A 27,036-nucleotide genomic window follows, 5' to 3' on the forward strand; every position below is an offset into this window, starting at 1 on the left:
GTTTGTAGAGCTCTTTTTGGACTCTCAGGGCAGCACAAGTATGAGGTGGGGGCAGATCCTGTCTGGGACTTATCCTTCGATGTTCCGATTTTTTGCACTCAGCTGGCGGCTCAGGGCCACAGGACTCGGAGCGCAAACATCGGCTCTTTTCCCTGGGAAAAAAAACTCACCAGTCCAGGTTCCTGATGTCAGTTTGTAGGGCTCCCCTGGGACTCTCAGGGTAGCACAAGTATGAGGTGGGGGCAGATCCTGTCTGGGACTTATCCTTCGATGTTCCAATTTTTTACAGTCAGCTGCCCGCTCAGGGCCACAGGACTCTGAGCGCAAACATCGGCTCTTTTCCCTGGGAAAGAAAACTCACCAGTCCAGGTTCCTGATGTCAGTTTGTAGGGCTCCCCTGAGACTGTCAGGGCAGCACAAATATGAGGAGGGGGCAGCTCCTGTCTGGGACTTATCCTTCGATGTTCGGATTTTTTGCAGTCAGCTGCCGGCTCAGGGCCACAGGACTCGGAGCGCAAACATCGGCTCTTTTCCCTGGGAAAGAAAACTCACCAGTCCAGGTTACTGATGTCAGTTTGTAGAGCTCTTTTTGGACTCTCAGGGCAGCACAAGTATGAGGTGGGGGCAGCTCCTTTCTGGGACTTATCCTTCGATGTTCGGAATTTGTGCGGTCAGCTGCCCGCTCAGGGCCACAGGACTCGGAGCGCAAACATTGGCTCTTTTCCCTGGGAAAGAAAACTCACCAGTCCAGGTTCCTGATGTCAGTTTGTAGAGCTCTTTTTGAACTCTCAGGGCAGCACAAGTATGAGGTGGGGGCAGCTCCTCTCTGGGACTTATCCTTCGATGTTCGAATTTTTTGCACTCAGCTGCCCGCTCAGGACCACAGGACTCGGAGCGCAAACATCGGCTCTTTTCCCTGGGAAAAAAAACTCACCAGTACAGGTTCCTGATGTCAGTTTGTAGGGCTCCCCTGGGACTGTCAGGGTAGCACAATTATGAGGTGGAGGCAGCTCCTGTCTGGGACTTATCCTTCGATGTTCGGATTTTTTGCAGTCAGCTGCCGGCTCAGGGCCACAGGACTCGGAGCGCAAACATCGGCTCTTTTCCCTGGGAAAAAAAACTCACCAGTCCAGGTTCCTGATGTCAGTTTGTAGAGCTCTTTTTGGACTCTCAGGGCAGCACAAGTATGAGGTGGGGGCAGATCCTGTCTGGGACATATCCTTCGATGTTCGGAATTTGTGCGGTCAGCTGCCGGATCAAGGCCACATGAGTCGGAGCGCAAACATCGGCTCTTTTCCCTGGGAAAGAAAACTCACCAGTCCAGGTTCCTGATGTCAGTTTTTAGAGCTCTTTTTGAACTCTCAGGGCAGCACAAGTATGAGGTGGGGGCAGCTCCTGTCTGGGACTTATCCTTCGATGTTCCAATTTTTTGCAGTCAGCTGCCCGCTCAGGGCCACAGGACTCGGAGCGCAAACATCGGCTCTTTTCCCTGGGAAAGAAAACTCACCAGTCCAGGTTCCTGATGTCAGTTTGTAGGGCTCCCCTGGGACTGTCAGGGCAGCACAAGTATGAGGTGGGGGCAGCTCCTTTCTGGGACTTATCCTTCGATGTTCGGAATTTTTGCACTCAGCTGCCCGCTCAGGGCCACAGGACTCGGAGCGCAAACATCGGCTCTTTTGCCTGGGAAAGAAAACTCACCAGTCCAGGTTCCTTATGTCAGTTTGTAGAGCTCTTTTTGGACTCTCAGGGCAGCACAAGTATGAGGTGGAGGCAGCTCCTGTCTGGGACTTATCCTTCGATGTTCGGATTTTTTGCAGTCAGCTGCCGGCTCAGGGCCACAGGACTCGGAGCGCAAACATCGGCTCTTTTCCCTGGGAAAAAAAACTCACCAGTCCAGGTTCCTGATGTCAGTTTGTAGGGCTCCCCTGGGACTCTCAGGGTAGCACAAGTATGAGGTGGGGGCAGATGCTGTCTGGGACTTATCCTTCGATGTTGGGATTTTTTGCAGTCAGCTGCCGGCTCAGGGCCACAGGACTCGGAGCGCAAACATCGGCTCTTTTCCCTGGGAAAAAAAACTCACCAGTCCAGGTTCCTGATGTCAGTTTGTAGGGCTCCCCTGGGACTCTCAGGGTAGCACAAGTATGAGATGGGGGCAGATCCTGTCTGGGACTTATCCTTCGATGTTCGGATTTTTTGCAGTCAGCTGCCGGCTCAGGGCCACAGGACTCGGAGCGCAAACATCGGCTCTTTTCCCTGGGAAAGAAAACTCACCAGTCCAGGTTCCTGGTGTCAGTTTGTAGGGCTCCCCTGGGACTGTCAGGGCAGCACAGGTATGTGGTGGGGGCAGCTCCTGTCTGGGATTTATCCTTCGATGTTCGGATTTTTTGCAGACTACTGCCAGATCAGGGCCACAGGACTCGGAGTGCAAACATCGGCTCTTTTCCCTGGGAAAGAAAACTCACCAGTCCAGGTTCCTGATGTCAGTTTGTAGGGCTGCCCTGGGACTCTCAGGGCAGAACAAGTATGAGGTGGGGGCAGCCCCTGTCGTCTGGGACTTATCTTTCGGTGTTTAGATTTTTTGCAGACTACTGCCAGATCAGGGCCACAGGACTCGGAGTGCAAACATCAGCTCTTTTCCCTGGGAAAGAAAACTCACCAGCAGGGTTCCTGATGTCAGTTTGTAGGGCTCCCTTTGGACTGTCAGGACAGCACAAGTATGAGGTACGGCAGCACAAGTATGAGGTGAGGCAGCTCCTGTCTGGGACTTATCCTTCGATGTGTTGATTTTTTGCAGACTACTGCCCGCTCAGGGCCAAAGGCCTCGGAGCGCCAACATCGGCTCTTTTCCCTGGGAAAGAAAACTCACCAGTCCAGGTTCCTGATGTCAGTTTGTAGGGCTCCCTTTGGACTGTCGGGGCAGCACAGGTATGCGGTGGGGGCAGCTCCTGTCTGGCACTTATCATTCGATGTTCGGACTTTTTGCAGACTGCTGCCAGTTTAGGGCCACAGGACCCTGAGCACAAACATCGGCTCTTTTCCCTGGGAAAGAAAACTCACCAGTCCAGGTTCCTGATGTCAGTTTGTAGGGCTCCCCTGGGACTGTCAGGGCAGCAGAGGTATGTGGTGGGGGCAGCTCCTGTCTGGGACTTATCCTTTGATGTTTTGATTTTTTGCAGACTGCTGCCAGTTTAGGGCCACAGGACCCTGAGCACAAATATCGGCTCTTTTCCCTGGGAAAGAAAACTCACCAGTCCAGGTTCCTGATGTCAGTTTGTAGGGCTCCCCTGGAACTGTCAGGGCAGCACAGGTATGAGGTGGGCGCAGCTCCGTTATGGGACTTATCTTTCCCAGTTTTGATTTTTTGCAGACTACTGCCCACTCAGGGCCAAAGTCCTCAGAGCGCAAACATCGGCTCTTTTCCCTGGGAAAGAAAACTCACCAGTCCAGGGTCCTGATGCCAGTTTGTAGGGCTCCCCTGGGACTCTCAGGGCAGCACAAATATGGGGTAGGGGCAGCCCTCGTCTGGGACACATTCTTCGATGTTCGGATTTTGTGCAATCAGCTTCTCGCTCAGGGCTATAGGGTCCTGAGCACAAACTCAGGCTTTTCTTTCCAAGGTTGAGCAATCACTTTGGCTTCCTAATGCAAACAATGACTGACCTGCTTAGTACAACACCCTCACCCTGGGTTGGTGCCCTCTGCCACTGATTTGAAATGTCTGCATCTGAAAGGAAGTTAGGACTAATGTCAAACCTCTACAGGACAACTTAACAGTACCAAACATGTTATGTCAATCTCCTAATAAAATCTGGAGCCCAGCTGCACCCTGCATTACTAATTTCAAGTCCCCAGGACTTGTTCTATTACTTGCTATGCAGCAGGGCAGAGCAGCTCCGGTACAAATATGTGCAGACACCCGTGACACAGGACAGGACATGACAAACCAGGAGACAGAACAGGGAGGGAGAGCTTTTGATGAGAAGAAAGGACCGAGAGACCCAAAGACCAGAGGTTGCACCAGAGACAAGTGACAGGACACACACCAGAACTGCTCTGCCCTGCGCACCCCAGCACTGTGATCAAAACAGACACTTTTCCTTTAGCTGGCCTAAGGAGACACTTCTTGGACATCCTCATCTCCAAACCTAACTCAAAAACCCCTCCTGGGGAGTCCCAACCTGGCACCCTGCTTCCATCCCCTCTGTGGGTTGTAGCCCTTGCCTTATCTTGCACATATCTGGGGATCCAAATCTCCATCGGGTGCAGAACGAGGCCTCCTGCCTGTCTGGGAAACTCCAGTTGTCACCAGGCTGTTCTCTCTTGGTCTGCCAAGACAAAGAAAACCAAACATCAGTGCACAACCGTAACAGCACAACGGCCAAAACCTGACAATTCTGCTACTCACCATTCTCCTCAGAATGGTCGGGCCACACACTGCAGGCGTGCTTGGAGGCCGACAGCATCATCTCAGAGTACACCTAGATTAAGTGGAAGAAAGGGTGACATGGCATTGCTCAAACTTGAGTGGACTCTCACTCCTCCTCCCTACCTCCCCGACTCACCACAACTCCTTGGCCACTGCTCTGGGTTACCAGGATGGGACCTTGAAATGCAAAATCAGTAGGCTTCATCACAGGGTCCTGTAATACTTCCAGAGGGCTCATATGTGCAGGAAACCCAGTCCATCAGCCAGCTGGTGACAGGGGATATGCAAACTCCCAGTGGATTCCCTAAAGCACAAAAACAAGAATGGATGCTTACAGTTGCACCAAAAAGTGAAACCTGAGCAAGAACAACTGCTTCTCTCCAATGCTCACCTGGCACACTGGGCCTTGACTGCTGCTATCTGCCTGGACCTCCTAAAAATAAAGGCAAAGAACACCGCTGTAACACAGTCACCATTTAGGCTTCCCCTATAAATGCAAACAATGACTGACCTGCTCATGGGAAGTTCCTCATCCAGGACTGGGTCCCTTTGCCACCAATTTGAGCTGTCTGCATCTGAAAGGAAGTTAGACCTAATGTCAAACAGCTGCAGGACAACTTAACACCACCAAACATGTTCTGGTAATCTCCTAACAAAATGTGGAGCCCAGCTACACCCTGCATTACCAATTTCAAGCCCCCAGGACTTGTGCTATTACAGGCTACGCAGCAGGGCAGAGCAGCTCCGGTACAAATATGTGCAGACACCCGTGAGACATGATGTGACAAACGAGGGGACAGGACAGGGAGAGAGAGCTTTCCACAAGAAGAAAGGACTGAGAGACCCAAAGAACACAGAGTGCACCAGAGACAAGTGACAGGACACACACCAGAACTGCTCTGCCCTGCGCACCTCAGCACTGTGATCAAAATAGACACTTTTCCTTTAGCTGGCCTAAGGAGACACTTCTTGGACATCCTCATCTCCAAAACTAACTCAAAAACTCCTCCTGGGGACTCCCAGCCTGGCACCTCGCTTCCATGCCCTCTGTGGGTTGTAGCCCTTGACTTATCTTGCGCATATCTGGGGATGTAAATCCCTGTTGGCTGCAGAAGAAGGCCTTCTGCCTGTCTGGTAAGTTCCAGCTGTCACCTCTTGGTCTGCCAAGAGAAAGAAAACCAAACATCAGTGCACAGCCTTAAGAGCGCATGGGCCAAAACCTGATAATTTTGCTACTCACCATCCTCCTCAGAATGCCTGGGTTCTGGGCCTGCACGCTCCAAGTGTGCTTGGATTCTGACGCCATCATTGCAGGGCACACGTAGGTTAAGGGGAGACAATGCTGAAACACGAGAGGACTCTCACTCCTCCTCCCTACCTTCCCGACTCACCACAACTCCTTGGCCACTGCTCTGGGCTACCAGGATGGGACCTTGAAATGCAAAATCAGAAAGCTTCATCACAGGGTCCTGTAATACTTCCAGAGGGCTCATATGTGCAGGAAACCCAGTCCATCAGCCAGCTGGTGACAGGGGATATGCAAACTCCCAGTGGATTCCCTAAAGCACAAAAACAAGAATGGATGCTTACAGTTGCACCAAAAAGTGAAACCTGAGCAAGAACAACTGCTTCTCTCCAATGCTCACCTGGCACACTGGGCTTTGGCTGCTGCTATCTGCCTGGCCCTCCTAAAAAGAAAGGCAAAGAACAGGGCTGAAACAGATTCACCATTTAGGCTTCCCCTATAAATGCAAACAATGACTGACCTGCTCATGGGAAGTTCCTCACCCAGGATTCGGGCCATCTGCCACTGATTTGAGCTGTCTGTACCTGAAAAGAAGTTAGGACTAGTGTCAAACAGCTGCAGGAAAACTTAACAGCACCAAAAATGTTATGTCAATCTCCTAAAAGAATCTGGAGCCCAGCTACACCCAGCATTACTAATTTCAAGTCCCCAGGACTTGTTCTATTACAGGCTACGCAGCAGGGCAGAGCAGGTCCGGTACAAATATGTGCAGACACCCGTGAGACATGATGTGACAAAGGAGAGAACAAGACAGGGAGAGAGAGCTTTCCACAAGAAGAAAGGACTGGGAGACCCAAAGAACACAGAGTGCACCAGAGACAAGTGACAGGACACACACCGGAACTGCTCTTCCCTGCGCACCTCAGCACTGTGATCAAAACAGACACTTTCCCTTCAGCTGGCTTAAGGAGACGCTTCTTAGACATCCCCGTATCCAAAACTGACTCAAAAATCCCTCCTGGGGAGTCCCAACCTGGCACCTCGCTTCCATCCCCTCTGTGGGTTGTAGCCCTTGACTTATCTTGCACATATCTGGGGATGCAAATCTCCATCGGGTGCAGAACGAGGCCTCCTGCCTGTCTGGGAAACTCCAGTTGTCACCAGGCTGTTCTCTCTTGGTCTGCCAAGACAAAGAAAACCAAACATCAGTGCACAACCGTAACAGCACAATGGCCAAAACCTGACAATTCTGCTACTCACCATTCTCCTCAGAATGGTCGGGCCACACACCGCAGGCGTGCTTGGAGGCCGACAGCATCATCTCAGGGTACACCTAGATTAAGTGGAAGAAAGGGTGACATGGCATTGCTGAAACTTGAGTGGACTCTCACTCCTCCTCCCTACCTCCCTGACTCACCACAACTCCTTGGCCACTGCTCTGGGTTACCAGGATGGGACCTTGAAATGCAAAATCAGGAGGCTTCATCACAGGGTCCTGTAACACTTCCAGAGGACTCACAAGCACAGCAAACCCAGTCCATCAGCCAGCTGGTGACAGGGGATATGCAAACTCCCAGTGGATTCCCTAAAGCACAAAAACAAGAATGGATGCTTACAGTTGCACCAAAAAGTGAAACCTGAGCAAGAACAACTGCTTCTCTCCAATGCTCACCTGGCACACTGGGCCTTGACTGCTGCTATCTGCCTGGACCTCCTAAAAATAAAGGCAAAGAACACCGCTGTAACACAGTCACCATTTAGGCTTCCCCTATAAATGCAAACAATGACTGACCTGCTCATGGGAAGTTCCTCATCCAGGACTGGGTCCCTTTGCCACCGATTTGAGCTGTCTGCATCTGAAAGGAAGTTAGACCTAATGTCAAACAGCTGCAGGACAACTTAACACCACCAAACATGTTCTGGTAATCTCCTAACACAATGTGGAGCCCAGCTACACCCTGCACTACCATTTTCAAGCCCCCAGGACTTGTGCTATTACAAGCTACGCAGCAGGGCAGAGCAGCTCTGGTACAAATATGTGTAGACACCCGTGACACAGGACGTGACAAACAAGGGGACAGGACAGGGAGAGAGAGCTTTCCACAAGAAGAAAGGACTGAGAGACCCAAAGAACACAGAATGCACCAGAGACAAGTGACAGGACACACACCAGAACTGCTCTGCCCTGCGCACCTCAGCACTGTGATCAAAATAGACACTTTTCCTTTAGCTGGCCTAAGGAGACACTTCTTGGACATCCTCATCTCCAAAACTAACTCAAAAACTCCTCCTGGGGACTCCCAACCTGGCACCTCGCCTCCATCCCCTCTGTGGGTTGTAGCCCTTGACTTATCTTGCGCATATCTGGGGATGTAAATCCCTGTTGGCTGCAGAAGAAGGCCGTCTGCCTGTCTGGTAAGTTCCAGCTGTCACCTCTTGGTCTGCCAAGAGAAAGAAAACCAAACATCAGTGCACAGCCTTAAGAGCACATGGGCCAAAACCTGATAATTTTGCTACTCACCATCCTCCTCAGAATGCCCGGGTTCTTGGCCTGCACGCTCCGGGTGTGGTTGGATTCTGACGCCATCATTGCAGGGCACACCTACGTTAAGGGGAGACAATGCTGAAACACGAGAGGACTCTCACTCCTCCTCCCTACCTCCCCGACTCACCACAACTCCTTGGCCACTGCTCTGGGCTACCAGGATGGGACCTTGAAATGCAAAATCAGAAAGCTTCATCACAGGATCCTGTAATACTTCCAGAGGGCTCATAAGTGCAGCAAACCCAGTCCATCAGCCAGCTGCTGACAGGGGCTTGGCATACTCCCAGTGGATTCCCTAAAGCACAAAAACAAGAATGGATGCTTACAGTTGCACCAAAAAGTGAAACCTGAGCCAGAACAACTGCTTCTCTCCACTGCTCACCTGGCACACTGGGCTTTGACTGCTGCTATCTGCCTGGACCTCCTAAAAATAAAGGCAAAGAACACCACTGTAACAGATTCACCATTTATGCTTCCCCTGTAAATGCAAACAATGACTGACCAGCTCATGGGAAGTTCCTCATCCAGGACTGGTGCCCTTTGCCACCGATTTGTACTGTCTGCATCTGAAAGGAAGTTAGGACTAATGTCAAACCTCTACAGGACAACTTAACAGTACCAAACATGTTATGTCAATCTCCTAATAAAATCTGGAGCCCAGCTGCAACCTGCATTACTAATTTCAAGTCCCCAGGACTTGTGCTATTACAGGCTATGCAGCAGGGCAGAGCAGCTCCGGGACAAATATGTGCAGACACCCGTGACACAGGACAGGACATGACAAACCAGGAGACAGAACAGGGAGGGAGAGCTTTTGATGAGAAGAAAGGACTGAGAGACCCAAAGAACACAGAGTGCACCAGAGACAAGTGACAGAACACACACCAGAACTGCTCTGCCCTGCGCACCTCAGCACTGTGATCAAAACAGACACTTTCCCTTCAGCTGGCCTAAGGAGACGCTTCTTAGACATCCCCGTATCCAAAACTGACTCAAAAACCCCTCCTGGGGACTCCCAACCTGGCACCTCGCTTCCATGCCCTCTGTGGGTTGTAGCCCTTGACTTATCTGGCATATATCTGGGGATCCAAATCTCCATCGGGTGCAGAACGAGGCCTCCTGCCTGTCTGGGAAACTCCAGTTGTCACCAGACTGTTCTCTCTTGGTCTGCCAAGACAAAGAAAACCAAACATCAGTGCACAACCGTAACAGCACAATGGCCAAAACCTGACAATTCTGCTACTCACCATTCTCCTCAGAATGGTCGGGCCACACACCGCAGGCATGCTTGGAGGCCGACAGCATCATCTCAGGGTACACCTAGATTAAGTGGAGAAAGGGTGACATGGCATTGCTGAAACTTGAGTGGACTCTCACTCCTCCTCCCTACCTCCCTGACTCACCACAACTCCTTGGCCACTGCTCTGGGTTACCAGGATGGGACCTTGAAATGCAAAATCAGTAGGCTTCATCACAGGGTCCTGTAATACTTCCAGAGGACTCACAAGCACAGCAAACCCAGTCCATCAGCCAGGTGCTGACAGGGGATATGCAAACTCCCAGTGGATTCCCTAAAGCACAAAAACAAGAATGGATGCTTACAGTTGCACCAAAAAGTGAAACCTGAGCAAGAACAACTGCTTCTCTCCACTGCTCACCTGGCACACTGGGCCTTGACTGCTGCTATCTGCCTGGACCTCCTAAAAATAAAGGCAAAGAACACCACTGTAACAGAGTCACCACTTAGGCTGCTTTCCCTGTAAATGCAAACAATGACTGACCAGCTCATGGGAAGTTCTTCACCCAGGACTGTGGCCCTCTGGCACTGATTTGAACTGTCTGCATCTGAAAGGAAGTTAGAACTAATGTCAAAATGCTGCAGGACAACTTAACAGTACCAAGCATGTTATGTCTATCTCCTAACACAACCTGGAGCCCAGCTACACCCTGCATTACCAATTTCAAGTCCCCAGGACTTGTGCTATTACAGGCTATGCAGCAGGGCAGAGCAGCTCCGGGACAAATATGTGCAGACACCCGTGACACAGGACGTGAGAAACGAGGGGACAAGACAGGGAGAGAGAGCTTTCCACAAGAAGAAAGGACTGGGAGACCCAAAGAACACAGAGTGCACCAGAGACAAGTGACAAGACACACACCGGAACTGCTCTGCCCTGCGCACCCCGGCACTGTGATCAAAAGAGACACTTTTCCTTTAGCTGGCCTAAGGAGACACTTCTTGGACATCCTCATCTCTAAAACTGACTCAAAAACCCCTCCTGGGGAGTCCCAACCTGGCACTTTGCTTCCATCCCCTCTGTGGGTTGTAGCTCTTGATTTATCTTGCACATATCTGGGGATTCAAATCCCCATCGGCTGCCGAAAGGGGCCACTACTCCCATCCCCAGGCCATGGACCCAACTTATCTTTTGGATGACTGGAAATGCGAATCCACGTTGGACCTGAAATGAGTCTGCCTCGGAGGGGATCTCCTGTTGGCCTCTTATTCAGCTAGAATAAAGAACAGGAAAATCAATGGTTGAGTTTAGTGTTATGTGGGCCAAATCCCAGCAAGTCAGATACTTATCCTCTCCTGAGTGTGCTTGGGTGCTCAAGTCTCCAGTTCCATCCCTAGTCTAAGGTTTGGCTGTTATTATGAGTAGCACCTGGTTTAGAGAGGCAAAGTTACATGGCATTTCTGTGAGTTCAGTGGATGAGCTTGTGTGCTGTATGACACACGGATGCCTCTGCTATACTTGTGAAAAGCCTTGCAAATAGACACCATTTCTCACCCTACTGCCTGCAAAACCCCACCATGATAACTCTTAACTTGGTACCCTGCTCACTCTCCCACTCTTAGTCCCAATCCTCAACTCACCTGAAGCCTCAATCTCAGACATCATCTTTGACACAGGGCAGATCTCTTTTGGAACATGATCACTCTGCTGAAAAAATGCTGTACTCGACACAACCTGGAATTACAGGAAGTTGCACTCCTCCTAAAAAAAAAAAAAAAAAAAAAAAAAAAGAAAAATTAGAGATTACAAAAGCACCACCCCTGAATGCACAACCCCAAATCATGAATTTAAATACTAACTGTGTTCAGTGTTGTTTTCCTCACAGTATCTTCAAAGCCTCTGTTGCATTAGAAGCCCAAAACACCTGCAGAGAACAAACAGAGATAAGCTGAAAGAGCCTCTTCACAAAAATGAGAGGAGAGCACTTACCCCAGTGGATCCCAAAGACAAAATGAAGCCTCTTAGCAAAGGCTGGGGTTAATATACCCCTGATTGGGCTGATTCAGAGCAGCTGTGGCTGTTTGGCTCCTCTGATTTGAGTTCAAGGGGAATAATGGGCTGGATACAGAAGAAAACTCTTCAGGGAAATGACAGCTGCTTCTCTGTGTCACCCTCCAGCTGCCCCTGTCCCCCTCAGCATCTCCCTGTGTCACCCACTGTCCCCTCCCCCTGTTCCTCCCTCAGCTCCCAGCCTCTGTCACCCTCAAACCCCCACAGTGCCCCTCAAGCTGCCCCTCAGCCTCTATGCCATGAAAAGACCCTAAAAAAACATTAAAATGCCCTAAAAACACCCTCATCCTCGCTATGTCCTAAAAACCCCACAAAATCATAAAAATAGGCTCAGAATACCCTTAAAATACAATAAAATTACCCTACTTTAAAAAAACCCTAAACCACCCCTAAAAATCCCCAAAGAACCTTTAAAAATCCCTAAACATTCCTAAAAGAGCTCTAAAAATAGCCCCAAAATCCTTAAAACAGACTGATAAGACCCTAAAAACCATAAAACTTCCCTCAAAAAACCTAAAAATACTCTGGTCCTAAGAGTCCTCCACATACCCCCAATAGTCCTAAAAAAGCCCTAAAAATTTTTAAATAGTCTTAAAAAAGCCCTAAGAACACCCCAGAAAAAAAACCCATAGAAATTCTAATTAGTACTAAGAAAGCCCTTGAAGCACCTTGAATAAATCTTTTAAAAACCCTGAAAATACCCTAGAAGTAGCCTAAAACCTCCCAGAAAGTTCCTCAAGAGCTTCTGTGAGAAAACCCCTCAAACACCCTTTAAAAACACTTTAAAAAATACCTTAAAAAGTGCTCAGTCCCAGACACCATCCATGCCTTTTAATTAAAGTCACTGCCTGCAGCTGCTGGGAGGGTTCTGGGGCTGTCCCAGCATTAGGGTCACTGCCTGCAGCTGCTGCTGGGGAAAACTGGTGTTCTTGGGGTGCTGTTTGGGGTGAGCTTAGGGCTTGTTCACCTGTCACCCTCAGGCACCCTCCACTTTGTCCCTCAAGGCACCCCTTGCCTCTCAGGCTCCATGTGTCACCCTCCAGCTCCCCATTGCAGCCTCTCAGTGTCCCTGTGCTCCCCTTTTTACTCCTACAGACCCCTTCTGCCTCTCAGCCTCCTTGTGTCACCCTCCAGCTCCCCATTGCAGCCTCTCAGTGTCCCTGTGCCCCCCTTTTTACTCCTACAGACCCCTTCTGCCTCTCAGCCTCCTTGTGTCACCCTCCAGCTCCCCATTGCAGCCTCTCAGTGTCCCTGTGCCCCCCTTTTTACTCCTACAGACCCCTTCTGCCTCTCAGCCTCCTTGTGTCACCCTCAAGCTCCCCATTGCAGCCTCTCAGTGTCCCTGTGCCTCCCTTTTTACTCCTACAGACCCTTCTGCCTCTCAGCCTCCTTGTGTCCCCCTCCATTCCCGCACCGCAGCCTCTCAGTGTCCCTGTGCCGCCTTTTTATTCCTGCAGACCCTTTCTGCCTCTCAGCCGCCCCCACCCACTCTACCTCCCTCAGCCCCAGGACCCTTTGTGACACTGTCTGGGAATCCAGGGCTTTGTAGGGCTCTCGCCGCCCTGGAACCCTGGCAGGGGTCAGGAACCCCCCTGTAGAGATCAGAAGTTCTGATTTTTTGCAGTCAGCTGCCCGCTCAGGGCCACAGGAGTCGGAGCGCAAACATCGGCTCTTTTCCCTGGGAAAGAAAACTCACCAGTCCAGGTTCCTGATGTCAGTTTGTAGAGCTCTTTTTGGACTCTCAGGACAGCACAAGTATGAGGTGGGGGCAGCTCCTGTCTGGGACTTATCCTTCGATGTTCGGATTTTTTGCGGTCAGCTGCCGGCTCAGGGCCACAGGACTCGGAGCGCAAACATCGGCTCTTTTCCCTGGGAAAAAAAACTCACCAGTCCAGGTTCCTGATGTCAGTTTGTAGGGCTGCCCTGGGACTGTCAGGGCAGCACAAGTATGAGGTGGGGGCAGCTCCTGTCTGGGACTTATCCTTCGATGTTCGGATTTTTTGCAGTCAGCTGCCCGCTCAGGGCCACAGGACTCGGAGCGCAAACATCGGCTCTTTTCCCTGGGAAAGAAAACTCACCAGTCCAGGTTCCTGATGTCAGTTTGTAGGGCTCTTTTTGGACTCTCAGGGCAGCACAAGTATGAGATGGGGGCAGCTCCTGTCTGGGACTTATCCTTCGATGTTCGGATTTTTTGCAGTCAGCTGCCGGCTCAGGGCCACAGGACTTGGAGCGCAAACATCGGTTCTTTTCCCTGGGAAAGAAAACTCACCAGTCCAGGTTCCTGATGTCAGTTTGTAGGGCTCTTTTTGGACTCTCAGGGCAGCACAAGTATGAGGTGGGGGCAGCTCCTGTCTGGGACTTATCCTTCGATGTTTGGATTTCTTGCACTCAGCTGCCCGCTCCGGACCACAGGACTCGGAGCGCAAACATCGGCTCTTTTCCCTGGGAAAGAAAACTCACCAGTCCAGGTTCCTGATGTCAGTTTGTAGGGCTCCCTTTGGACTGTCAGGGCAGCACAGGTATGAGGTGGGGGCAGCCCCTGTCCGGGACTTATCCTTCGATGTTTTGATTTTTTGCAGACTACTGCCCACTCAGGGCCAAAGGCCTCGGAGCGCAAACATCGGCTCTTTTCCCTGGGAAAGAAAACTCACCAGTCCAGGTTCCTGATGTCAGTTTGTAGAGCTCTTTTTGGACTGTCAGGGCAGCACAAGTATGAGGTGGGGGCAGCTCCTGTCTATGACTTATCCTTCGATGTTCGGATTTTTTGCACTCAGCTGCCCGCTCAGGGCCACAGGAGTCGGAGCGCAAACATCGGCTCTTTTCCCTGGGAAAGAAAACTCACCATCCAGGTTCCTGATGTCAGTTTGTAGAGCTCTTTTTGGACTCTCAGGGCAGCACAAGTATGAGGTGGGGGCAGCTCCTGTCTGGGACTTATCCTTCGATGTTCGGATTTTTTGCATTCAGCTGCCTGCTCAGGGCCACAAGACTCGGGGCGCAAATATCGGCTCTTTTCCCTGGGAATGAAAACTCACCAGTCCAGGTTCCTGATGTCAGTTTGTAGGGCTCCCCTGGAACTCTCAGGGCAGCACAAGTATGAGGTGGGGGCAGCCCCTGTCCGGGACTTAACATCGATGTTTGGATTTTTTGCACTCAGCTGCCCGCTCAGGACCACAGGACTCGGAGCGCAAACATCGGCTCTTTTCCCTGGGAAAGAAAACTCACCATCCAGGTTCCTGATGTCAGTTTGTAGAGCTCTTTTTGGACTCTCAGGGCAGCACAAGTATGAGGTGGGGGCAGCTCCTGTCTGGGACTTATCCTTCGATGTTCGGATTTTTTGCATTCAGCTGCCCGCTCAGGGCCACAAGACTCGGGGCGCAAACATCGGCTCTTTTCCCTGGGAAAGAAAACTCACCAGTCCAGGTTCCTGATGTCAGTTTGTAGGGCTCTTTTTGGACTCTCAGGGCAGCACAAGTATGAGATGGGGGCAGCTCCTGTCTGGGAGGACAGGAGCTCATCATCCTCTCATCCTTCCACTTGAGACAAGGCAGAAAAAGCCAACCCCTGCCTCATGATCGTTTCCTTTTAGACAGCTGAAGAGAACAATGAGCGTGAGCCTCCTCTTCTTCAGACCAAACAAGGCCAATTCCCCCAGATGCCCTCAGAAGACCTTCACCAGCGTCATTGCCCTTCTCTGAACTCACTCCAGCACTAAAATGACATTTTTTAAGTGAGTGGCCCAAAACGGAACAATATGTGAGGTGTGGCCTTACCAGTTCTGAGTACAGGGGGACAATCACTTTCCTAGGCCTACTGGCCACACTACTCTTGGTATCTGGGGCCTGGTAATTCAAAATTTGTAAACATTCTAAGGGTTCATGTGGGAAATAGGAAACTGCTCTAGTGTAAATAAACTTATGACTGACACTAAGTCTACAGTCAGCACAAACTGTAGTTCAATAAATACCTAAATCTACTAAAATCAGTGCAAAATTTTTTGAGCTGTTTTTTTTTTTTCTAATTTGACCATCCTCTTCTTAAATAACTTTGCAGATGTACTTAACTTCATGTATCATAATTAGTTCCACTGATTTCAGTAGCATCTCTCTCAGGTACAATTCATATGCAACTTAGTATCCATCTAAGTAACTTCAAGGCTTTCATTTGTTTTTGTCAAATTACACCAAAACACCCACAGCCGATATAGGTAAACATGCTTACATTACATGACCTTTCTTACTTTGTCAAGGGCTGCGTTTTCCAATTTGTCTTTTGCAACAGATAGTTTTTGCTCCAGATCTGTTAGCTGTTGTGCCTGTGGGGATCAAGAAAAAAGCTGATGCTCCAATGCATTTTTTCATGTGAGAGAGGAAAGAACAGAAATTTTGCAAGTAATATATATGGGCTGGGTTAGATTTGCTTTTCCTGAGGAAAAAAAAACATTATGGCCAAATGTGCTCCATTGATGTGAATGCAAGCCTATAATAATTCAATGTCAATAGCAAAATTATTTCCATACTATAAAATATTTAAGATTATGCCATAATATCCTTCTGGAAAATTCAAGGTATTCAAATGTCTCTTAATAATTTTGTTCGTTTGTCTGACTTCCGAGCGCAATTTGAAAATTATTTTGTAGTTTTAGGCATTGTGATGCCAACATTAAGCTAATTGGGCATAAACAGACGAATTAGAAAACACCCAAACATTCTTGCATGCAGACACCTTATGAAATTATACTACCTACTACTATACAAGGAGGTAACTCCAGATTTTTTTCCTCCATGTCTTTTCCTGGAAATAGAGAAGGAAAATGCACAAGACTAGCTAACTCATAGCAGGAAAGCAATTTGGGAGACTTGTGTTGGAAGTCAGGATCAGGCTAGTAGCCTGCACCCTGAGTGGAAGGACTTCTGGCTCTGTATAATGTATATGTCATTCATGGAGCACAGGAGTTCAGCAGAAGCTTTTTAAGTGAGTGGCCCAAAACAAAAAGCATCAGAAGATGCTTTTAAATGTTCAGTAAATAAGGACAAGTATTTTCTCTCTCTTTCCCAAGGATATGTATGAACCCAGCCTGTTCACTTGAAGGAAATACATTCTCTGCAAGACTCTTCTGCTTCAGGAAAGCAGATTCCTGAAGTTGTCAGCCTTGTCATTAATAACACATTACTATGCAACCAAAAGGAATAAGGATTCTTTTGCTGTTGTACCTGCAAAAAACCCAGCCTAGCCATTGTTTTCCCTGTTTGAAAAGGGAGCCATAGAGAAGGACACTGGACTAGCCACTTATCTTTTCTCTCCGAAATTCTGATTAGGTAAATATACATTTTGTATATGCAAAATAATAGGATAAAAGTCTCAATTTTCAGATAAAGAGCACCACATTTTTATTTCAACCCAATATTTGCAAGTGCATTTTCCCTCAACACCATTCCATGCCCTCAGGCTTCTGGAGTTCAATCCCAGCCAGAGAGTTTTTCTTGGCAGACCTTTCAAGATCTCCTGCACGCTGCTGATTGTAGCACAGCTTAATGGATAGCCACACTACGTAAATGCTGTTTAGTGTAAATCCTGTAAGGTTAACTTGTTTTCTGCTGGGGTAATGACAGTCCTTCCAGCACACGGCATAGATGAGGTGGTGAGCTTAGGCAAACCTGTAGTCCTCAGCAGACAGCTAATGTGATGTTCATTAGCATTAGGCATAGTCTGTTCTGCCAAATGAAATGTCAAAAGTCTGGAATTTTCAGTTCCCAACTCGTGTAAAGAACTGAGTAGCTGCATTTTAAAACAGGATTAGGCATTTATCTTCAGATTTATCACCAGAGTCACAGTTTCATTAGTCAAAACCAAACTTCCTTCAAAGTGCAAGTCAACTGTGACGTGGGAAAGTCTCTTGTGAATTGCTGTCCATAATTTACACTGCATCACATTCCTTACAGCTAACATCAGTCACTGTCACAACACACATATCAGACCATTGGTTTGACCCTTTAGTCTGGCGTATTACGCCGATGCCCGTCGGCCCCCGCCAAAAACCCGCACGCTCGCGGTGCTGCTGACCCCACAGCCCGTGTGCACGGCACCGGAACCGCCGCGGAAAATCCCGTCGGGGGGCGCCGGCGTTGGGGACAATTCAGGCAGTGTAGAAAAAACAGACACGGGTCCTCGAATGCCGACGTCCTCTTTTTCGCGCCATCTCGAGAAGGTCAAGCGAGCCCGCGACAAGCCACTCCCAAGATGGCGGCCGCGGGCAGCGGGCTGCAGTACCGCCCTCTGCCCACAGGGCGGCAGCACTGCCGCCCGCCACCGCCGGGGGCCGCCGCTCGCCTCGGGGCCGCGGGCGGGGCCGGCGGCAGAAAAGAACGGGCGCGATGCCCTCCGGAACCTGCCCTGCAGCAAATGCCCCAAAACATCCCGCGCGGAAAAGAACGCCAGCAAAAAACCCCTGCCTCTAACCCAACAGGAACCAAAAGCAAAAACCCTCTCTTTTAAACTGCATTTCAAGCTATTTTATTTTTATATTTTTCATATTTATATTCACATTCGGATTTATAACGTATATTGATGTGTAATTGTATTTTTATAATTTCTTACATTTATTCCTATTATATTTAATTATATTTTATATTTTTACACATATCTTAATATATTGCTTGTATATTTCTATAGTTAGATTTAGATTTCTAAAAGGTTTATAGGGCTTAAAATAAACACCTGCCTCTATGTAAGTAAAAATTTTTTTAAAAACCCCTTTCTTTAAACTCCGTCTAAATTTATCTTTATTTTTCGCATTTATGTTCAAATGTACATTTTTATTGTAGATTGATGTATGGTGTTATTTATAGTCTATCTCTTCCTCATACTTATTTTTATTTACATTTTATGTTTGTATATTAATCTGTATACATTGATTATCTATTTCCATATTTAGATAGATACCAAAACAAAATGTATATTCATCGTTTTTCCATTAAAACCCTGCCTCTAATCAAATAAAAGCAAAAAAATCCCTTTCTTTAGACGCTACTGGAATATTCATATATTTTTTCATCATTATAGTCACATGCGCATTTCTCCTTTATATTGATGTATCTATAAATATATATTATATAGATAATAAGGTAGCAAGATAGATAAATTTTAATTTAAATTCTATTCCGTACATACCACTAATACTCATAGTTACTTACCTTTGAGATTTTATATAGCTCTTAACATATTTAGGATATATTTCTATACATAGATTTCTAATTTTATTTCATTTATATTTATCATTTTTATAATAAAACCCCTACCTACTACCAAATAGACAATTAAAATCCCCTTTACTTTCAACTATATTTAGATATTTCTTTATTTCTATTTTCGATTTTCACAAGTACTTATATATTCTATCACAATATCTTGAGGTACTATATTTCGAGCTATAATTCCTATGACATATAATGTGTCATAATAAGACATATACAGTAAAAAATGCATTATGTACTGTATTGATTCCTATTATTTTGTCATATTTATATATCCACATGTATTAATTATACGTTTCTAGATGCATATTTTTATTTATAATCTACATTTATATGTATATAAACATATAAAATACCCTATATCAAACAATATAATACCTAATAGTAATGGATAACATTATTCATGTTACATGTTTTATTTATATGTTTTCCGTTCATATTTAAAATTGAAGTTTTATATTCCTATTTTCATATTTATGCATTCCTTTTGTTTCATTAGAGTTAAAACTTTGCAGTTCTAATCCAGTTCCTCAAACTAAAATGCCAAAACAGCATCAAATTCCCAACAATGCCGTCCAAAATATTCAGAAAGGTTCCACAGCCAACCAACTACCGGCAAAAAAACCCGCACTACACTTCTTTCACTAGCAGTTCTTATCACATCACAAAAATGACACACACATTTCTAAAAAGACCTATAGAATGGTAGTGCGGGTGGGGGGAGGTAGGTGATTCCCAGGAACAATTAGCTAATTAACATTTCAATGTCAGTACTTAGCCCAAGCCAAGTATCGCAGCCAAGCGAAACCCACACAGCAAATCACAAAAAAACATTAAGAAAAAAAAAAAAGCCAACTAACTTACTATACTCCAAACCATACCACAGACCCCGAACGTTTCTTAGAAAAAAAATAAAAAATCAAACCCCAAAACTCTACCACTACACTAACTCATAAAGAGAACCCAATACTCTATAAAAGGAACGAAAAAAACCCACCAAATAATTACCGATATAACAAAATCGGAACCACGAAGAAAGAAAAGATTCACCACCGAAATAAAATAACTACCTAAAAAGATCCACCATAGAAATACCCACGTTCCCAAAAACAAAACTAATAAAAAACAACAACCAAATACATCAAACTACCAAAAAAAAAAATCATATTAACAACAACAAAATAATTATTCCTAACTCAATAAACCCATAATGCCTCAAACCATCAAAACACAAATACCACTTAGAAATAAGCACGTCGCCAAAAGAGAAATGTAACCATAAACAATAACTCCCAAAATCCCTGCAACAATAAAACACACACGGCAATCAAATAAGCCAAATGAAAAAAACCGCTTATGATATAATAAACAAGAATTCCACCATCAATATTAAAAAAAACCTCACTAATTAATTTCAGGACACTACCTCAAGCCACCAAAACAAACACTACGCACTCACGCTAATAAAAGCCTCCACAACCGAATTAAAAACCTACCCTCTACTTCACGCTACAACCCAGAAAAACCATTGTAAGCCTTCAAAAACACATCCTTTGAAAACATAAGAAACGATCAAAAAGAAACCTGTTTGGCCGCTGCTTCTCGGCACAAAGGTTTGTCCCTCGGCGCCTCCTTTGAGCAAAGCTCCACGTATCCAAATGATCCCCCAAATCCTTTCCGAAGCGCTTACCGTCCTTCCATGAGACAGCCCCGGGAGCCCCCCATAAACTCCTCTCCTCCAGCAGCTCCATGCAAAAGCGATGTGAGAAAAACCCCTTAAATCAGCCCCCGGAGGAGCCGCCCCCTCCTCCTCATCCTCACAGCTCGCACCTGGGGCTGCTCTGAGCCCTCCTCATCCTCACAGCTCGCACCTGCCGCTGTTGCCGCCCTCCAAACAGCGTCTCTCCCTCTCCAGGACACACCCACTTCTCACAGACACAGACCCAACAGAAATCTGCTACGGGTGTTGGCTTTTCTTAATCCATCTGGTTACACGATTAAAGCACATGCGTGCATTGATGGTCATTGAGAGAAAGCTTTCCCCTGGAGAAAATAGTCCTGTTGGTAGCACACTTTGCTACACCTTCGGAAAAAGCAGAATCGGCACCAACTCCTAAGACCCCTGCCGAGGAACCCAGCCCTCCCTGGGACACCCAAAGCAGCAGACCTCGGAAAAGGAGGGGAAAAGTCAAGCGTGGAGTGGAAAAAGAGGACAGAAGTACAGCAGCCTTTAAAAATGCCTGCACGGAGCAATAGTAGGAACCAGTCCCATTTCTTCTTTCCTTGCTTTCTCTGTGATGACATAAATAGGAAGTAAGAACACGTTAAACAAAAGGCAGAGCTAGGATTTTACAGGTCTTCGTTTCGGCAGACAGCAGAGAACGGAGGCAAAAGGTGCCGGAGAGCCCTTTCTGTTTCCTTCAGCCCCTGCTGAAGTGGGTGTGTCCTGGAGAGGGAGAGACGCTGTTTGGAGGGCGGCAACAGCGGCAGGTGCGAGCTGTGAGGATGAGGAGGGCTCAGAGTAGCCCCAGGTGCGAGCTGTGAGGATGAGGAGGGCTCAGAGTAGGCCCAGGTGCGAGCTGTGAGGATGATGAGGAGGGGGCGGCTCCTCCGGGGGCTGATTTAAGGGGTTTTTCTCACATCGCTTTTGCATGGAGCTGCGGGAGGAGAGGAGTTTATGGGGGGCTCCCGGGGCTGTCTCATGGAAGGACGGTAAGCACTTCGGAAAGGGTTTGGGGGATTATTTGGATACGTGGAGCTTTGCTCAAAGGAGGCGCCGAGGGACAAACCTTTGTGCCGAGAAGCAGCGGCCAAACAGGTGAGCCGGTGCGCCTTTGTAGCGGGGACTTTTCTCCTTTCCCTTTTGAATTTCGTCCTCCTGAGGTTGAAATGAGGGGGCTGCCCTGTTGTCCCTCCTTTTAAGGGGTTTGGATTGAGGTAAAATTGTGCCTTTTGCCATCATTTGAGGCAAGCCCCTTCTTTTCTGCTCTTCTAGGGGATGCGATGGAAGGGGAGCCTGGCGCGGCGGGGCTGCCGCGGGACTGCCGGAGCCGCGCCGGTGCGAGCCGTGCGGAGCCGAGGGGAGCTTTGGCCGGGCCGGCGGGCGGGGCAGGCGGCGCGGGCGCTGCGCCGGTGCCGGCCGGTGCCGCCGCTCCGTCCGCTCCGGGCGCGGGGCTCGGGCGCCGCCGGGGCCCCCCGGGCCCGGTGCCGGCCCCGCCGGGCCGGGGGGAGCGGGCGGGGGTCTCCCGGCGCGGCGCCGCCTGTGCCTGCCCGAGGAGCCGCTTTCCTGCCGGGAGCCGTGCTCCGCCCGGTGCCGGGAGCGCGGATTTTCATTTTCCAGCGTTCCTTGCTGTGTTGGTTTTGAGGAGTTTATTGGATCGTTTTCTTTTGTTCGTAGTTGGTGTATGAGAAGGGTCGTGGTGTACTTGTTGGTTGTTATGGTTCTTGGTTCAGGTGCTGATGACAAGGGTTTTTTTGGATTGAGTTTGTTGTTGGATTTTTTTTTTTCTTTTGTGGGATATGTTGGATTTTTTGTTTTTCTTTATATTAGAAAAATATAATTGTAGTTATCTTCTTAAAGGATGTGTTTTGAAAGGTTTACAATGGTTTTTATGGGTTGTAGCATGAAGTAGAGGGTTGGTTTTTAATTAGGCTGTGGTGGCTTTTATTAGTGTGAGTATGTAGTGTTTGTTTTGGTGGGTTTGAGGTAGTGTCCTGTAGTTAATTAGTAATCTTTTTTGGTTTTTTTTAAAATATTGATAATTGCATTCTTGTTAATTCTCTTATAGAGGTTTTATTAATTTGGTTTGTTTAATTGTCTTGGATGTTTTATTGTTACCGGCAATTTGGGTGTTATTGTTTATGGTTACCTTTCTCTTTTGGCGACGTGTTTATTTCTAGGTGGTGTTTGTATTTTGATGGTTCGAGGCATTATGGCTTTATGGAGTTAGGAATAATTTTTTTTGTTGTTAATTTAAGTTTATTTATTCGGGTTTTTTTTTTAGTTTGATGTATTTGTTGGTTGCTTTTTATTTGTGTATTTATACGGTGGATTTTTTAGGTAGTTTTTTATTTGGGTACTTTTTATTGTCTAGTGGTTTAGATTTTTTAAATATCGTTTATTACTTTGGTTTTTAAAGTTAACTTAGCAGAGTACTTGTTACTCTTTGAGTTAGTGTGGAGGTATGGTTGTCATTTTTAGTAGCTTTCAGGGTCTGTTGTATGGTTTGAGGTTTAGTAAGTTGGTTGGACTTCTTTTTCTAGTGAGTTTTGTGATTTGTTTTGTGGGTTTCTTTAGGGGTGTTTTTTATTTTTGTTTCATTTTTGTGATGTGTCTCGCTAACAAGTGTTAGTGAAAAGAGTGTAGCGTGGGTTTGTTTTTGCTGGTAGCCGGTTCTATGGTGGTGTATTTTTAGTTTGAGTTGTTTGGTTTTGGTTTTCTGTTGTTAGAGATCAAAGTTTTTATTTTGGGCTTAATTTGTAATTATTTTTAAGGTTTTAGGGTGATTGAGATTTTTGATACGGATGTCCTGTATGATAAGAGATAATTTATTTGCTTTATGTGGAATTGATGGCAGGGTAGAGGACATTTTTGTATAGAATGTGTATTTTAATCATAGTATTAAAATAATACCATGGTAAGAGGGGCTGTGTTTTATTCTCTGTGTTCGAGGTGGTTTGGCATTTTCTTATAGGTTGGGCTTTTTTTTGTTGGCTCGTGGAGCCATTCTGACTTTTTTTTTTGATGAAATTGGTGGGAATTTGATGTTTCTTTTGTTATTTTATTTTTAGGAATTGTATCTTTGCAGTAGTCTTTTTGATTTTGCTTTTTTTTTTTTTGTGGTGTAGTAGTCTTTTAGAAGAATTTGGCTGATTTTTAAAAATATTTTTGTTATACTTTTCATCTAATGTTGTTGGATTATTACAGATATTTTGGAGTTTGATTTTTTAGGTTTCATTTGGAGGAATTTATGCTAGATGGTAGGACTGTGTTTTTATTTTTGGGGTAGTTGGTTGTAGGTGTATTGTATGTTTTTCAAATGAAGGTAAAATGAGGTTTGTAATCAGTTGTTAGAGGAATGGAGAAAAATGTATTGGTAATGTTTACAGTGGTGTGTTATTTTGTGGTTTTTGATTTTAGTTGGTATTGGAGTTTTAATAAGTTTGGTACAGTAGTGTTTAATGGTGGAGTTATTCAAGGTATGATAGTTTAGAGGTAATTCTTATTTGTTTTAGATTTGTGTGTAGGTTAGAGGAGGTTGTTGAAGGGCGAGTGTGTTTTGTAGATGAATTTTAGTGCTTCAGTTTATAGAGCATTTTTTGGATGGGAGTTACAGTATTTTGACTTGTTTGGCATCACTGGTGATGTATTGTTCAGGTGGTGAGGAGTATTTGTTGGGTTTTTTTAAAGAAGGTTTATTGTCGATAGTTTTAGATAGTTGTGGTGGGTTGCTTAATTGTTTGATGTTTTTTAGCTTTTTAGTAGTTATTTAAAATATGTTAGAGTTTTTTTGGGTTTATTGAATTACTTGATTTTGAGGAAGTTCCGATTTAGAATGTATGGGTTTTTTGGCTTAAAATAAAAATGCTATATTTTTAGTGAGACTTATTTTTCTTTTCTTTTCTTACTGCTATATTTTGTGATATTTGTCTTAGGTTAGAATTAGGAATAGCTTTATTTTTATATGTTGAAATGAGGGTGGTGTGTACTGCGTACTGGTGTTCATAAAGGTTTAATATTTTTGTGGTTCTGATGTGTTAGGTTAATGAACTTATAAAGTTTACTAGACTTTTTGTTTTTATTTTGATACAGGTAGGGTTTTCTTCATTTTAAGGATTTCTTCGGCACAGATTGAGAGGCCTTATTGAGGGGAAAGGACAGGGTGTCTCTGTTAATCTATTTGGCAATTTGGATATTGGGTAAATAAAGTTAATGTTTTGGTAGAATTTTTGGGTTTAGTTACTTTATTTATTTATGAATTTGTGTGCCTACAGCTGTAGTGTCTCTGCTGACACTCTGAGTATCCATTCATGTCTGTGTGCATTAGGCAGTCCAGTCGTGTAACACCGAGACCCCCTCTGCAACCAGCCCGCAGACCCGCTCCTTCGACCTCGTGGGAATTCGGGAAGCGGCACACGGCTCTGCAAGGGAGCCTGGATCTCTGTCACTTGAAGGTGTCACCCAGGGAGCTTTCAGGAGCGGCTGAGGAGTTGCTGTAAGTCGAGGAAAAACTAGTGAGGTGGAGCCAGGGTCCGCTATAGTTTTGGGCACGCCACATCACCTCGTCTCCTCTCCATCCAGGCAGATCCTGCCAGGAGGGCGTGGGTGAAGCGTGCAGCCCGAGGAGCCCAGCGTTCTTAGGAGAATGGCGAGTAGCAGGATTGCTGGCTTTTGTCCATTGTGCAGCTAAGATCATGCAGTGATGTTTGGTGTTTTTGATTCTAGCTGAGCAAAGGACCACAGCCCGGTGACCATAGGACATTCCCAGCAGATGAGGCAGCCTCCATTAAAAAGCAACATGGATTCTCATCCCCAGATGTCTGAGAGATAAGTTCAGGGCTAAGGCCCACAGAGGGGATGAAAGCAAAGTGCTGGGAGGGCCTTTTGAAACAGCTTTGGGGGCGGGGATGTTTGAGAAGTGTCCCCTTAGACCCTCTAAAGGGAAAGTGTCCGTTTTGATCACAGTGCTGAGGTGCGCAGGGCAGAGCAGTTCCGGTGTGTGTCCTGTCACTTGTCTCTGGTGCACTCTGTGTTCTTTGGGTCTCCGAGTCCTTTCTTCTTGTCGAAAGCTCTCGCTCCCTGTCCTGTCCCCTCGATGGTCGTGTCCTGTCCTGTGTCACGGGTGTCTGCACATATTTGTCCTGGAGCTGCTCTGCCCTGCTGCCTAGCCTGTAATAGCACAAGTCCTGGGGACTTGAAATTGGTAATGCAGGGTGTATTTGGGCTCTAGTTTTTATTTGTTGATTGCCCTAACATTTTTGGTTCTATTAAGTTGTCCTGCAGCTGTTTCACACTAGTCCTAACTTCCTTTCAGATGCAGACAGTTCAAATAAGTGGCAGAGAGCCCCAGTGCTGGGTGAGGGTGTTGCCATGAGCAGGTCAGTCATTGTTTGCATTTGCAGGGGAAGCCTGAATGGTGACTGTTACAGCAGTGTTCTTTGACTTCATTTTTAGGAGGTCCAGGCAGATAGCAGCAGTGAAGGCCCAGTGTGCCAGGTGAGCAGTGGACAGAAGCAGTTGTTCTTGCTCAGGTCTCAATTTTTGGTGCAACTCTAAGCATCCAATCTTGTTTTTGTGCTTTAGGGAATCATCTCAGTGTGCGCATACCTCTGTCACCAACTGGCTGATGGACCAGGTTTCATGCACTTGTGATCTCGCTGGAAGCATTGCAGGACCCTGTGATGGACCTTCCAGTTTTGCATTTCAAGGCCCCATCCTGGTAGCTCAGAGGAATGGCTGAGCAGTTGCAGTGAGTCGGGGAAGTCGGGAGGAGAAGTGAGAGTCCACTTGTGTTTCAGCAATGCCATGTTGCCTTGTCTTCACTTAACCTAGGTGTACCCTGCAATGACGGCGTCAGAATCCAAGCATGCCCGAATTGTGCTGGCCCAGAACCCGGGCATTCTGAGGAGGATGGTGAGTAGCAGAATTATCAGTTTTTGCTCGATGTACTGTTAAGACTGTGCACTGATGTTTGGTTTTCTTTCTCTTGGCAGACCAAGAAGTGACAGCTATAACTTACCAGGCAGGCAGACGGCGTCCTTCTGCAGCCAACAGGGATTTGCATCCCCAGATGTGTGCGAGATAAGTGGAGGGTCATGACCCACAGAGGGGATAAAAGCAGGGTGCTGGGTTGGGCCTTTCTAGAAGGGCTTTTGATGTCCAAGAAGCGTATACTTAGTCCACCTAAAGGGAAAGTGTCTGTTTTAATCACAGTGCTGAGGTGCGCAGGGCAGAGCAGTTCTGGTGTGTTTCCTGTCACTTGTCTCTGGTGCACTCTGTGTTCTTTGGGTCTCTGAGTCCTTTCTTCTTGTCGAAAGCTCTCGCTCCCTGTCCTGTCCCCTCGATGGTCGTGTCCTGTCCTGTGTCACGGGTGTCTGCACGTATTTGTCCCGGAGCTGCTCTGCCCTGCTGCCTAGCCCGTAATAGCACAAGTCCTGGGGACTTGAAATTGGTAATGCAGGGTGTATTTGGGCTCTAGCTGTTGCTTGTGTCCATTGTTTGCCCTAACATTTCTGGTGCTGTTAAGTTGTCCTGCAGCTGT

At 46.9% G+C, this 27,036-nt stretch overlaps 1 protein-coding gene across 1 annotated transcript in view; it reads right to left on the reverse strand.

The window, feature by feature from the left end:
- The window catches only part of LOC140681695 (leucine zipper protein 2-like), a 213,399-nt gene extending 197,554 nt beyond the window's left edge, over positions 1 to 15,845 (reverse strand). Inside the window, exon 1 of the transcript XR_012052766.1 lies at positions 15,763 to 15,845. The gene's annotated coding sequence lies outside the window, so the exon portion shown is untranslated. The remainder of the gene's footprint in view (positions 1 to 15,762) is intronic.
- Between the last annotated feature and the right edge of the window lie 11,191 nt (positions 15,846 to 27,036).

The sequence above is a fragment of the Taeniopygia guttata genome, chromosome Z, assembly GCF_048771995.1.
Source record: "Taeniopygia guttata chromosome Z, bTaeGut7.mat, whole genome shotgun sequence".
NCBI classification, from domain to species: Eukaryota; Metazoa; Chordata; class Aves; order Passeriformes; family Estrildidae; genus Taeniopygia; species Taeniopygia guttata.